The sequence below is a fragment of the Camelus ferus genome, chromosome 5, assembly GCF_009834535.1.
Source record: "Camelus ferus isolate YT-003-E chromosome 5, BCGSAC_Cfer_1.0, whole genome shotgun sequence".
NCBI classification, from domain to species: Eukaryota; Metazoa; Chordata; class Mammalia; order Artiodactyla; family Camelidae; genus Camelus; species Camelus ferus.
In genome coordinates this window covers 5,913,771-5,929,665 of record NC_045700.1, presented here as the reverse complement: position 1 = coordinate 5,929,665, position 15,895 = coordinate 5,913,771, and the positions used below count along the sequence as shown (strand labels likewise).

The following is a 15,895-nucleotide window of genomic DNA, read 5'->3' as shown; positions in this document are numbered from 1 at the left end:
GACCTAAGTAACTCTGGAAATGTGCAGTCTGTAAACTGAAGGCAAAAGAATCTGCATATTAAAATAGTAGAAATTGATAAATAGTTTCACATGATGCATAGATTAAATGATTTTGTGACCACTATCCATGTGTACTGGAATTGGAAAATTAATGTATGGCAGATAGTGAGAGCCACGTTTCTCACTGTTGAAGGGGAAGGTTACAGATAAGCAGGGGAAGAGGCTGGAATGACCCACATATAATAAGCTGGAGTTGGAGACATCAGTATGAACTCATGTTTATTTTTATACAGATTATAAAAACAGATGTATTTATTGGTGTGTGTCAGTGTGTATGCACAGATTCGTACACATGCACACATATTCCTTTCTCTATCAGCTGAGAGGACCTAGAAGCAATGATACCTCAGAAGCAATGAGCACACTTAGTGCCCAGATCTTGGTTTCTACTATCACTCTCGAATAAAAGAAACTTTGGATCCTCAGAAAAATGGTTGGTTCTAGGACTGGATTAGGAAATATATGAATCTGAAGAATTCAAAAATATGGAAGGGCTCAAAAAAATGACAATGATAGGAATATGTCAAGGGACAAAATAACCAATAGAAGTGGTTCCCAATGGCCAAGACTGGAATAAATTAAGCAAAAGATAAATAGATTAATGAATGAATGAATGAATGAATGAATGAATGAATGGATAAGGTAGTTTTGGATTATAACTCTAACATACACGTCCATGAGGTCATACTGACATACATGATTAAACTGATAAATAAAAAGGGGGATTTTAAAGAAATCTCTCAAGCAGAATTCCAAATAATTTATATAGATATTATGCCTTCAAGAAGGTGAAGCCTAGCTTTCCATTTACACGAAAACTGTGCATGGTGACTTTCTTCCAAAGAGCATTGTATTGAAAGGGGAAAGAAAAGTAGATTTACAATTCTACTAGCCTGCTGATTGAGATTAACTTTAACAGTTATGTAATGATGATAGTATATGTTCTTGATATGATGTGATAAAAATGGTATTTTATATTGATAGTCATCCTCCCAAAATCTCATAACTCCATCCTAATCATGAGAAAAACACCTGACAAACTCCAATTGACAAGTGCATGGCCAGTATTCCTAAAATCTCTCAATGTCATCAAAAATAAGTTAATACTGAAAATACGAAACAGCCAAGAGAAACCCAAAGTGACCTGATGACTAGATGTAATGTGTTATCTTGCATGAGATCCTAGAAGAGTAAAGGTAAAACCAAGTAATTCTGAATAAAATATGGATTTTAGCTAATAATAATGTATCAGTAGTAGTTCATTCATCATGAAAATTTGCCACACTAATGTAAATGTTAAAATAGGGGAAACTGAGTCTATATTATATAGAAAAACTATATATTACCTTGCAACTTTTCTGTAAATCAAAATCGATTGTAAAATTAAATGTATAATATATTTTATATATTTATTTTAAATTAGTTTTTTAATAAGTAAAAAAAAATGTAGCCTTATTTTAAATTTTCTGAGCATCTCAAGTAACTCTGGACTATTCATTTTAGGTCTAGAATAATTGCCTTCCTTGAAAATACCATGTTGAAATCCATATTCCTACAATTTCCCAGTTGGCTGTCCCAGCTGCTTTGAGCTAACTTTGCAACCTATTTAGCAATCCTTTCTCTCAATGGATGACTGAACCAGCACCAGAATCTAATTAAAAAGTCTCCATACAAGTGACTCAGCAGAAATTGAAGCAAGGAGTTTCTATCAGTACGTGTCCAGGGTGACCATACAAGTAATCATATGTCATCCTTGGGAACAAAATCTCACTTATCCTATTGGTTTTAAAACAGACTGTGATGCATGGAGCATGTATCAAGAGGTTTTATTAAAGCCTGTGAGTTTATATTTTTCTAGTAGATACTACAAAAACAGTAAACATGAATTATATTTGAATAAAGTAAAAATACGTATCTCCTCTTCTAACCATAATTATATATATGAGGATAAACAAAGGGAACATATATTTTACCAATTATCCATGTGCAATTTAACAATTAAAGAATTAAACTGTGCTAAAAAAATCATTTGGAAGGACAGAATTTATTTTTTTAACATTTTTTATTGATTTATAATCATTTTACAATGTTATGTCAAATTCCAGTGTTCAGCACACTTTTTCAGTCATTCATGGACATATACACACTCATTGTCACATTTTTTTCTCTGTGAGTTATCATAACATTTTGTGTATATTTCCCTGTGCTATACAGTGTAGTCTATTCTACAATTTTGAAATCCCAGTCTATCCCTTCCCACCCTCCACCCTCCTGGTAACCACAAGTCTGTATTCTCTGTCTGTGAGTCTATTTCTGTCCTGTATTTACGCTTTGTTTTTGTTTGTTTGTTTGTTTTTGTTTTTGTTTTTTAGATTCCTCATATGAGTGATCTCATATGGTATTTTTCTTTCTCTTTCTGGTGGAAGGACAGAATTTAGAAATGCTACAATAAAGGGAGGAATTTAACTGAATGGGATCATGATTTATTTCAGGTGTTTTCAGAAACTACTGGTTCTATTCCCACTCATCTTAGAATATGATAATACTATATTTGTGTAGGCTGGTTCCCAAAATTGTAAAATAACAATAACTGATTTGGCTTCCAGGTATTAGCATAATATTAGCATAATTAGGACACTAAATACACTGAAAACTTCTTACTCCAAGCACCTATGAGTGCTTAAAGTATTTAGTAAACATTACATTAAATGCAAAATGAAGCTTGTACAAAATAATGTGAGTGATAGAGAATTCCTCAGATTCCAAGAGAACAGAAAGGAAACAAAGACCAATAAACATAAGAGATCATGCAGCAATCACCCCAGGAGAAGGACAGGTTGAGAGGGTCCCCAGCTTTGCAGCTTAAGAACTGAAATTTAATGCCTTCTTGGAGATAATAAACTGTATCTTAGGGAAGCATTAAAAAGGGAATTAGAACTAAGACCATTATCTAAATATATCTGCATCTTTAATAAATTTAGTTTGAAATAATTCAAGATTAAAGAGGAAAAATCAAGAACAAAAGACAAAACTTAGCTCACTTTACCTGGGCTCAGGGTACAAGATAAAAGAATTCTCCCCTATGAATACAAAATATAAGCCATTTCACACTTGTAATTAGGATTTGAATTTACTCAACCAACTTGGTCCGTGATGATTAATTTTATGTGTCAACTTAACTGGGAAAAAAACAAAAAGAAAAACAAGTTTCAAGATAGTTGGTAAAACATTATTCTGAGTGTTTCTGTGGCTATGCTTTTGAATAAGATTAACATTTAAATCAGTAGACTGAGTAAAGCAATTCCCTTTCATAATGTAGATAGTCCTCATCCAATCATTTGAATGCCTGAATAGAGCAAAAGATAGACTTTCAAGTAAGAGAATTCTCCTGCCTGATGACCTTAGAAATGGAACATTGGGTCTTCCTGCCTGGTGGCTTTCAAACTGGGACACCAGCTCTTCTTGGTTCTAGAGCCCCCTTCTAGCCTTGGACTCAAAATTGAGATAGCTGCTCTTCTGGAAGCTGTTCCAGACTCAAATGGGGACATTGTCTCCACAGATTTCAGGCTTGACAGTCTCCGTAATTGCATTAGCCAATTCCTTATAATACATCTCTTTATACATGATAGATGGGTGATAGATAGATGGTAGATTACATATATATATATATATAGAGAGAGAGAGAGAGAGAGAGAGAGAGTCAGTCTATTGGTTCTGTTTTGTGGAGAACCTAAAATAATACATGGTCCAAGACATTAACATAAAAATCATTGTCAGGTCAGTGATGCTCATAGAGTGACTTACAGAGCCAATTCAAAAGCTTGTTAGGAAAGTCCTCAATACAGAATACAAAGGATTCCCACAGATGAAGCACCATTGAAAAATGAGTTCACAATCCAAAATAATAAATTGCATCAGAAGATAACCATACATGATCTTCAGTGAAGAGCAAAATAAATAGAATCTCCAATATTCATGTAAATAAAAGGATAAAATTAGTATATTTAAAATAATTAGACACAGACAATAAATAAGTCATAAGAAAAAATGAGCCACTCATAAAAATTTCTAGTTAAATTCAGAAATTAAAATAATTGTAGAGAAGTGGAAGTTAAGAGATTTAGAAGATAGACCTATAAGACCCAATTTATGTCTTTTTTTTCTCTTAAACATTTTTTATTGGGTTATAGTCATTTTACAATGTTATATCAAATTCCAGTGTAGAGCACAATTTTTCAGTTATACATAGACATACATATATTCACTGTCACATTTTTTTTTCACTGTGAGCTACCACAAGATCTTGCATATATATTTCCCTGTGATATACAGTATAATCTTGTTTCTCTGTTCTACACTTTGAAATCTCAGTCTGTCCCTTCCCACTCCCCACCCCCTTGGCACCCACAAGTTTGTATTCTATGTCTATGAGTCTGTTTTTGTCTTGTATTTATGTTTTGTTTTGTTTTGTTTAGATTCCACATATGAGCAATCTCATATGGTATTTTTCTTTCTCCTTATGGCTTACTTCACTTAGAATGACATTCTCCAGGAACATCCATGTTGCTGTAAATGACATTATGTTGTCGATTTTTATGGCTGAATAGTATTCCATTGTATAAATATACCACCTTTTCTTTATCCAGTCCTCTGTTGATGGACATTTAGGCTGTTTCCATGTCTTGGCTATGGTAAATAGTGCTGCTATGAACATTGGGGTGCAGGTGTCATTTTGAAGTAGGGTTCCTTCTGGATATATGCCCAGGAGTGGGATTCCTGGGTCATATGGTAAGTCTATTCCTAGTCTTTCAAGGAATCTCCATACTGTTTTTCACAGTGGCTGTACCAAATTATATTCCCACCAGCAGTGTAGGTGGGTTCCTTTTTGTCCACAGCCTCTCCAGCATTTGTCCTTTGTGAACTTTTGAATGATGGCCATTCTGACTGGTGTGAGGTGATACCTCATTGTAGTTTTGATTTGCATTTCTCTGATAATTAGTGATATTGAGCATTTTTTCATGTGCCTATTGATCATTTGTATTTCTTCCTTGGAGAATTGCTTGTTTAGGTCTTCTGCCCATTTTTGGATTGGGTTGTTTAATTCTGGAAATATAGAATGGATGACTAGAAATATTTGAAGAGAAAACAGCTTAGATTTCTCAAATTTGATTAAAAGCATAGTTTCTCACATTCAGGAAATGCAATGCATTACAAGTCAACTAAATAAAAAGACGATATGCATGTAAATTACAGTAAAATTGAAAACTGTCAAAGGCATTGAGATCCTAAAAGCTGTAAATTTTTTAAAAAATCAATTACCTGCAATTAAATCATAATTAGACTGACAGCAACTTACAGTAACAACAAAGTCCAAAAAAGCTTGAATACTTTCTTCAAGGTACAGAGAAAATATGATAATCTGGAGTCACATACCTACCTAAACTATTATTCAAGAGTATGGGTAAATCAAGATATCTTTGAACGATTTTTGAGAGTTTGCTACTAACAAATTCTGGTCAAAAGATTATAGAATTCAGGGATACCTTAAAGATATTTAAGGTTCAGTTATAGACCACTTGCAATAAAGCACAATTTTCAATAAAGCAAGTCACATGAATTTTTTGTCTTCCCAGTGAATGTAAAAGTAATGTTTTACACTACACTGTAGTCTATTAAGTGTGCAATAGTATTATGTCTTAAAAAACCAACAATGTACATCCTTAGTTAAAAAATGCTTTATTGCTAAAAAATTCTAACCATCATCTGAGCCTTCAGCAAGTCATGGTAGCAACATCAAAGATCACTGATCATGGACCACCATCACAAATATACTAAAAATGAACATTTTAAATAATTGTAAGAGTTATCAAAATGTGATACAGAGACAAAAAGTGAGCAAATGTTGTTGGGAAAATGGTGTTGATAGACTTGTTTCAAGCAGGAACAAACCTCCAATTTGTAAAAAAAAAAATAAAAAATAAAGATAAAGATAAAAACACAGTATCTGCCAAGTGCAATAAGGAGAAGTGCAAAAAAAAGTATACCTATAATTCAATTCAAGAAGAAGTTTATCTCAAAGGAAAGAAAATAATAGGAAAAAGAATGATAAGTGAAAAAATTGGTAGAGCTGGATAAATGCAAATAATTATTTATAAGTAATAATAAGAACAACAATAATTCCTAATTTGAGACATACAAAGTGAGATGGAAATAATATACCAAAATGTATAAGAGAAGAGGATAATAATTAAGTCCTCCAAGTCCTTGTCCTATTCAGGAATTGGTAGAGTTTATTAATTAATGATTGAATTGCTTGGGTCAAGGGTGAAAGTTAAAATCACAGCAGCTTTGGAAGGTAAGAAAGTAGGAGGGCAATAAGGCAGGTGGGCAGGAAGGAAGGAAGATGGGAAAGGCAAGCTTATGTTCCAAATTGGATAAAGATTTAAAAATTGAGGAGGAAAAAAGACATAAAAAAAGAAGAGGAATAAAGAAGCCAAGGAAAAAGTATAGTTAAAAGAAAGAAAAATAAAAGAAAGGAAATCAAATAGTGTTGTGACTTTACATCCTAACCTCCCCCTCTGTTCCTCTGGCTGCTCCAAGCACATAGTAAAAATCTTGTCAAATTTTTTAAACAGGCTAATAATAATAATAATAATAATAATAATAATAATAATAATAATAAAGCCTTTTTAATGGGCTAAAACTGTAATTGAAAAATAACTTTTAAGAGAAAGAAAATTACAAGGCAAGCTAAAAGGTAAGTGTGTCATAGGTCCCTAAGACTGCCCTCTGACATTGATTTTCTAGGATGATAGGACTCAGAAAAGCTTTAATAACCATGATAATGACTGATAACAATGAAAGGATACAGATTAAAATAAGCAAAGAAAAAAAAAAGTGCATGGGTGAAGTCCAAGGCTTATATGTACCTAATTAGCTCTCCTAGCAATGATGTGTGTTAACATGTGTGAAATTTTGTCAACCAGAAAAATCTTGATGTTCAAAGTTTTTACTGTGGGTCATTCATGAAGGCATATATGTCCTCCATGACTGACCCCAGCTACTCAGACTCCAGTCCTTCATAGCAAAAACATATGTTCCCCATAAATTACACTTTTAGCATAGACTATTGGTCAAACTGATATCACACAGCTGAAGGACTTCTACATACAATATTTTTATCAAGAAGAATATTTCAAGAGCTTAGAGCACATCTACCAGGATCTGTTCAAGTGAAAACTTGGGGACTGGCCTTTCCTGGGAATGTGTGGGGTTAGGACAACCCAGGTCTGCTCAACAGTCTGCTCAATTAAACCTTCCCTGAACAGCAAGAAAAGGAGGGGAAAATTTGAATAGACAGAGAAAACACCCAAACCATACTCAGAAATGAAATAAGTGTGGCAATTATCAGACAGTAAACTTAAAATCACTATGATTAATAGGTTAAAGAATCTAATAGAAAATGAAACAATATGAAAGAACAGATGGATGATTTAAGAAGAGAAAGAGAAAATAAGAAAGAATTAAATTGAAATTCTGGAAGTCAAAAACACTATACAAAACTAAAGAATGCCTTTAGTAAGATGATCAAGATTAGACAAGGCAGAAGACAGAATCAGTGAGCTTGAAGATAGATTAATGAAAATATCCAAAATTGAATATTCAGGCCCAAGTGCCTAGAGCACAAACAACCGTGGGATGATGTGAAGTATGTGAGCAGTATTTGCTGATTTCACCCACCAAGCTCAAGCTTCCTCTGTCCCTGAGAGCCCAAACCATTTTCCCTCAAAGCCAGGACACTTATTAAATCCTGAACCATAAGCACGTCTCTTGAAAACACCATACTTTCTTCACAGTCCTTCTGCCTTAGGGATCTGCCATCTAACACATCATGTATCCATATATGAGGACCGCTATAACAAATGCCACAGACTGAGGAGCTTACACAGTGCTGGGGGCTGGAAGGCTTAGATCAAGTCTAAGACCAGAGATGATTTCCTCTGAGGTCTCCCTCCTTGGCTTATAGATGGCCATCTCCACCCCCTCCCCCACCATGGTTTCTATGGTCTTCCTTCTGTGCATGCCTGTGTCGTAATCTCTTCTTATAATGATTCCGGTCATACTGGATTAGGGCCCACCCCAGGGATCTCATTGTAATTACTTAATTACCTCGTTAAAGGTCCTAACTCAAAAAACAGTCACATTTTGAAGACTAGCGTTAGGACTTCAACATAGAATTCTAGGGGAGACACAATTGAGCCCATAACATATTATGACTCTTCGTACGCCTAGGCTTCCCTATCTGGCCTGGACACCCCATTGTTTTCCCCCAGAGACCCTTCTGCTTACCCATAAGGTAGCACTTGAAGTGTGCTGCAGACACCCCTGTGTGGTCTGTACCCAGCCCTCTGATGCCTCCCCCAGCAGAACACCAGTCCCTTGTAAGCAAGGCACTCCCCTTAACTTGATGCCCAGGGCCCAGGAAGGGCTGGCCCCACTCGGTGCAGTACTCAAACTGGAGAGCACTGTTGTCGCCGACTGCAGGGTCAACCCTCTCCTCTCACCACCCAGGCTACAGGCACTGCACGCTCTCACTGAAGCATAAAAGCAAGTTTGATCTTTGAGTCCCATTTCTAAAATCCCACACCACATTTTCATTGTGAAAAACCCAAGAAAATATGTCGATATTTACATGTCTACCTTTTTTCATCACTCTAAGCTCAAATAAAAGAGAGCCTGTTTTGTGCTGTCTCCTTTCCAAGAGCATCTACACCTGTCGCCTTCACTGAGTTCCTGGCTCTCTGAATGACCGGGCTCAGCCCAAATAGTATCTTTCCTGGGATCTTTTAACCAAGTGAAGAATTCTTCCAGTAAAGCATCCATAATTATTTATGGGGATATCTGACTCTCAGGAATCTGCAAGCTTCTTGAGGGCAGAAAACTCCCCAGATTTATGCTCAGAACTTAGCACAGCACTCACCTGGAGGTACTCAAAAGATGTTTTAGGAGTGAATGGATAAATGAGCTTATGAATTGAAAAAAAAAAAACCCAAAGCCAAATTTGACTTCTCTGTCCTAAGTAAACCTTGTATTATTCTACCTTTATAACAACTTTCTCCATTCCTTCTGCTTAGAATTCACCTTTTCATAAACAGCTAAGAAAGTTCTAAAACTTACTCAAATGTTTTCTCCAGAATCTAAAACAGTGTCTGGCACACATGGGCCTCAGTACATATGTGAAGAATTACCTTGTTGTGAAATGAAATGCCTCCTTAGGTCACACCACACTCCTCATCTCATAATCTCTCCTTCCTCTCAGGTGCAGTAGGACACTCATAAATCCGTTCATTCAGGTTTCTTTTATACCAAAAGGGCGTGGGTGGGGTTGGTTGTTGCAAACTTCTTGATGTCAGAATCCTTCCATCCTGCAGCTCCACGGAGGTCAGGTCACGACATTCCTGTAAACCTCCAAGACAAATGTTATTCTCTGTTCTGCAACTTTTTATCTCTCTCTGAATGGGAAAGTGTTATACCCTTAAAGGTCAGAGCCTTGAGGATGGGCTCTCCTGTATATTTTAGGCTCCAGGTAACATTCTAAACTTTAGCAAAAGCAACATAAAAAGGATAAAGTAAAAGAAACAGATCCAGTATGGAGTCAGATTTGCTCTTTCCTAGCACAATTTCAGAGCTTTCTTTATTTTTTTCAATTGTTTATTCCATTCATAACATTTATTTTCTACTTCTGTGTATTACAGATATTTGTAAACTCCTCTCTGTGAATAGTAAACACTTGGAGGGCAGGTACCCTGCTTTATTCCCCTGTACATCCCATAAATATCAGCACTCTAGGGATCCCAGTAAAAACATGCTGAATGCAAGTGTAAATGAGTCACTGAATACATGCTAGCAAGTTAGATGTCAGAGCTCATTTTCATCCAGTCTCTTCCTAATTTTCCCTTAATCCAAGCATCAAGAAGCTCTAGAACGCTGTGCAGACACCTCAGTTGGTGAGCACTCGATGCAAAAGGAGCCAGAGAAGATTCCCAGCAAGTAGAAGAAAGATTTGATAGTGAAGCCAAGACAAACAATATTAGACTTTCGTTGTGAGCACATAGAGGACCAAGGACATTCCTCACTGAGGTGCCTGTCTGCCATTTAGCACATTCACTTTTACACAGAAAGAAGTTAGTACTTCTCTGTTGGATGAATGAAAAGTGCATGAGTCAATGACAATGACAGGATAGACAGCAGTAAGAAAGTGTGATGGAAAAGTAAATTTCACTAGTTGTCAAGGCTGTAAGCTATATGAATATATTATGTGATAACCTAAACACAACAGAGAACACAGCTTTCAAAGACACTGATTAAACCTTGATGTGCTTCTGATGTATTATTTATTTCATCTTAACATATTTAAAGTCCTAAGTTCTCAAACGCTGGCCCTTGTCTCAGTTGTCACCCGAATAGTCCCCAGCTAATTGCTTCCCATGGCACTTCTCCTGAATCAATGGGTAGAACACTGTGGATGAAGAGTGATGTCAACCACAAGCACATGCAGAAATGGTGGGATAATAAAATGTGGTTGTTACTGAGCCTAAGCTTATACTGATCACTGCATGACAGGCCAATAAATCAAGAAATGAATTGTTGGGGCAAGGAATAATGACTTTATTCAGAAAGTCAGCAGACTAAGGAGATGGTGGATGAGTGTCCTAAAGAAGTATCTCAGCCAGGTTTCGATGATAGTTTCATTTATAGAACAAAGATGCAGGAGGTGAGGAGGTCAAGTAAAAAAGTGATGTTGTTGCAAATATATCCTGGTTCCAGCCAGACCTCCACAAGGATGTGTCAATTTCTTCTTTCCTGCAGCCAATCATAGGTGGGCCTGGTCAGGATGATTCCTGTGAGCCAAATAAAGGTATTTTAGCTCAAGCTCAGTCATGGAAGGCAGGGTTCCCAAGATGGGCCATTATGTATACTTAAGTTACAGACAACATCACTTCAGTGATAAACTCACAGCAAAAGCAGTAAAATACAAAGATTAAAGTAAAAGAAACAGATCCAATATGGAGTCAAATTTGTTCTTCCCTATTACATGATTTTCCTAAAACTGCATTAAGCCCTTTGAGGTGCTAGGAGGTGGGGAAATCCTCAGTATTTCAACTTCCAACCCAATCACTTAATCTGAAAATATAACCTATTTATTATGTCTTAGGGGAGCAATAAGAAAAAGTAGAAGGTGATTGGGCATGAATTCCACCTTTTCTACTTACAAGGTCATCGTGTACATGCTTAAAGTCTCTGGGTCTTACGATTTTTTCTGAAAAATAGGAATCCTTACTCAATCTCTGAAGGTTGTGTGCCTACGGCACCTAGCAAAGTGTCTATACACAAAATGTACTCAACAAATGCATCGATACTTTCAGCTCTCATTCACAGATCTGCTCTGAATCCGTGCACGACACCTATGAAGGTGGGTGCTGAAAGGCAGTGACTTCAGGCTGCTTCCCTCTGAACAGCCCCACACTCTATGCTGGAGAGCCCTCAAAATGATCCCAAGATTCCAGGGGCCTACTCTCACTTACTCAGTCACCACTGATGTGGGTGATGCTACGGAGGGATTTTACAGATGTGATTAAGGTTCCAAATTGGTTGACCTTAGGGACAAAAAAATTAGCTTTGGTGGGTCTGACCTAATCAGGTGAGCCCTTAAAGGGCAGTTGTCTCTTCCTTGAAAAAGAGGTTCATAGCACGGGAGGGATTCAACATGAGGGATATTTTACTCTATTGACTTTGAAGATGAAGGAGGCCTTTAGGACCTGAGAGAAGTCCCCTGATGACTGCTAGCAAGAAAACAGGAACCTGTGTCCTACAATCAAAGAACTGAATTCTTCACAGCCACATGATCTTGGAGGCGGATTCCCGGCTTCAGATAAGACAGAACACTGCCAACACTTTGATTTCAGCCTCACAAGACTGAGCAAGGATCTCAGTGATACTGTGCTGAGATTTGTGACCTATGGAATGGTGAGTTGTGTTCTTTAAAGCCTCTAAGTTTGTGGTCTCTAGTTACACATCAATAAGAAACTAATGCACCCCAGTCCATCTTTTGCCAATTTTACTTTCACAAACTTTAAAAGCTTTCTTATTTTAAAACTGCCATAAAATAATGTTCTTGGAAGGAGACATCTGAAAACAACTAGCCTTTAATATCCTAAAAGGAATAGCTGCTGTGAGGTTCAAGATAACCCCACCAAGGGGGCTGTGGCCTTCTATCATTTTGTGATGGTCAGTGTATTACCTTACCTGGCTTTCATGATCGTGCTTATGGCTGGTTTTCTGGGAATGAAATTGATATATGCTTATGGAAAAGTTTGAAGCCATAGAAAAGCAGAAATAAGAAAATATAAATCATCAATAATCCTACTCTTAGAAGCAATCCCTGTTAATATGTTGAGGACAATCTCTCTCTATATATTTTTTTAAGTTAAAAACATAGCATATACTCTGTTTCTCAGATTTCTTTGATGGACTACAACCTAATAACATATAGGCTTTGCTTTACTCCAAAAATTTCACAAAACATTACTTACCTTTACTATTTGCAATAAATTCTGATCATTTCTATTCTGTTTCTTTGCATCCTGATAAGCCTATCACAATATCCACTAATTTGTGGTGACCTGTACTCTGAAAAACATTGCTACATGCAGTTTCATATCCTGATTTTCTGCCTCTCATCATTTCCTGAAAATTCCCAATGCCATTAAAATTATTTTAAGCAAATTTGTAATCACTTTATGATCTTAAATTTTATTGAGGGATTTATTTTATATCCCTATTCTCCTATGTTTGCATATTGGGTTGCTTCAAGATTTAAAAACTGAAATAAACATCTTCCTTGACTATTAACCATGATTTGTATACTCTTTACCATTAATAGCAAGAAGTGAAACCACTAGAATGAATGCATGTTTCCCTTCTAAGTAGTGTGGAACCAGGCAAGAGAGCCTAAATCACATAATTAAGTCATCCCACGACATTCTTCCCCACAGCCTCCTCCCCCTCATTTACCCAGTTTGCCAGGGAAAATGGGGTCTGGAGAACACCGTTGTTCTCTGGACATCAGTGACCTGAAGGCTAGAAACCTCAGAAAGAACATTCTGCTGTGTTGTTCTGGACCAGGTAAGCGAGATAGGAGGGTCCTCAAGGACAGGCACCTGAGCAGCACCATGGTCAGCTCCACAGCCATCGGAAGGGTCTCATTACTCATTAACCGTTAGCCTTGTTCTAATGAAGTGTGATTTTCATTGCTGCTGAAGCGAGCTGGCATACTCTCCTCTCCAACAGACTGCCTTTCCAAGCAACCAACCCCCAACATAAGTGCCCCCTACAGGAGCCAATATACTTGCTCCATCACTCTTATCTGTCCTACATCACATCACCAGACCCACCTGCCTCCCAGAAGAGCCTCCGAGGCAGCCAAGGACCTCATGCTCCTCCTCTCTGTCTTTCTCCCTCTCCTTCATCCCACCAATCTCGCAATTAATGCAACACTGAAAGCAGAAAACATACTTCTCTCTGCACTATTTGAGTGTGAGTGTAAATCTCCTGAAATATGCAGCTACTGAGTTGCTTTCCTGGGAGCACCTGCCTTGTGTTTGTCACGTGGTGACAACAGCCAGGGGCCAAGCTCATCTTACACGATAAAGACTGCTGCAGAAGGCCCTCTGTATCTTCACCTGAGGCTGCAAAGGTGAAATGCTGAGCATTAAGGTGCAGGGAGGGTGAAGGCAGAGGGATTAAGCTTGTGTGTCTGTGTTCAAGTCAGCACATCTGTCCATTCTTGTGAAACTTAAGGAAGAATGTTACTTCACCTCTCAGTGCTTTTAATTCTGTGCCGTTCTCTCCTTTCTACTCTTGACTAATTTCTCCTTAGGTTGCAAGATAGCCCAGTTGTCTCCTCCAGGAGAATTTCCTTCTACTCCCCTCTTCTGGGCTTCAGTGGCTCCCTCATGTACCACTCAAATGGGGAATAGTTACTCCTTGGCTTTTCTCAAGATTGCATCTTAATTTACTTGTGTATCCTCAGCACAGTGTCTGTTGCATTGTATGTGCTCAGTACATGTTTACTGTAGTGAGCTGAAAAGGTACAGAATTATCTATTCATAACCTTGAGGCTCCTATAGGAAAAGGGACACAGTTGCTCTTTTGTTACTGAGTCCAAACTCTGTCTGCTCGGCACATGACAGGCCAGTAAATTCGGAGACAAGGTGTTGGGGCAAGGAATAAAGACTTATTCAAAGAGCCAGCAGACTGAGAAGATGGTTGGGGGGGGGGGGGCTACTGTCCTGGAAAACTGTTCTTACCTGAGTCAGAATTCAGCCTCCTTTTATGCTAAAAAAGGGAGGTGGTGTGGTTGGTTGTTGCAAACTTCTTGGTGTTGGAATCCTTTGTTCCTGCAGTTGATCACATAGGTCAGGTCACAATGTTCCCATAAACCCCCAACAAGACAAATGTTATTCTCTGTTCTGCAACTTTTTATCTCTATGTGAATGGGAAAGTGTTATACCTTCAAAGGTCAGAGCCTTGAGAACTGACTATCCTGTCTATTTCAGGCTCTAGGCAACATCCTTTTACAAATGGCGCAGAACCAGCATGACTGAGCCCAGGAGACAGAGCACAAGGTTAGAGCTAAAGGAACGGATCTAACGTGGAGTCAGATTTGTTCTTCCTTGTTACACTTTCTCCCTTAATTCTGTCCTCTGGGTGCTAAAGATGCCATTTGTCATAGTAAAGAGTAGTGAAATTTCCACCTTGTCTTCTCTTCTTTTTTTGGTTGAAACAATTAAAATTTTACTATCTCAGCATTCTGGAGGCTAGAAGTCTAAACTCAAGACGTCAGCAGGGTGGGTTTCTTGGGAATGCTGGAGGGAGACTCTGTTCCAGACCTTTGTCCTTGGCAGTTTCCTCCCTGTATCCATTCACAATGTCTTTGCTCTATGTGTGTCCATCTCTGTGTCCCAATGTCCCCTTTTAATTAGGACCCCAGTCATCTTTTATTAGGGCCCTCTCTAATGACCTTGGGCTCAGTTACAGGAACCTGAACACCACCACAATTTTACTAATTATACAACTTGATTATACACATTTGCAATGACTCTATTACTAAATAAGGTCACATTCTGAAGAACGGATGGTTAGGACTTGAACATATCAATTTGGGGGGGGGGGGTTGGGGAGCACAACTCAACCCATAACATATGCCAAATCATGACAAAGAAAAGTTGTTCTTCAGGTCCTCAACTCTAATTAGATGCAACTCCAGTCAAGTGCTTACTGTGTAGAGGACAATGGACTAAGGGCAGTGGATTGGAAGACACACACATTTTTCGGCCTTTGAGGATCTGGGAATGGGATGACAGTAAAACAGTGCCTAGCACGTAGGAGGCACCCTATAAATCTTTAAAGAATGTGGTCCTGCTCTGGAAGTCAGATTTATTTTTTCCCTTAATGGAGGGACTGGGGATTGAACCCAGGACCTCATGCGTGCCAAGCATGTGCTCTACCACTGAGCTATGCGCTCCACCCCCTCAGAAAGCCCCAGATTTTAGGCCAGTGGTTTTACCACTTGTTTTCTGCGTAGCATTGGGAAGCCACTTCCAGCCTCTGAGAACTTGTCTTGAAACTTAGATCAAATAAGGAGGAGCAAGACGCAATGCAACTGAAGTAACACCAGGCCTGAGGATAAAACACTGTTGCCTGTGACATTAATCGCCTCGTAGGTTATGTTTGCTAAACAGATTCTAATTTCCTTCTGCCAAATCAAGTGAGA

The 15,895-nt window shown here is 37.9% G+C and overlaps 1 non-coding gene across 1 annotated transcript; it reads right to left on the bottom strand.

Moving 5' to 3' along the window:
- Positions 1–15,574: 15,574 nt before the first annotated feature.
- Positions 15,575–15,647, bottom strand: TRNAA-GGC. The gene has a single exon. It is a non-coding gene; the product is annotated as a tRNA-Ala (tRNA).
- Positions 15,648–15,895: the final 248 nt, after the last annotated feature.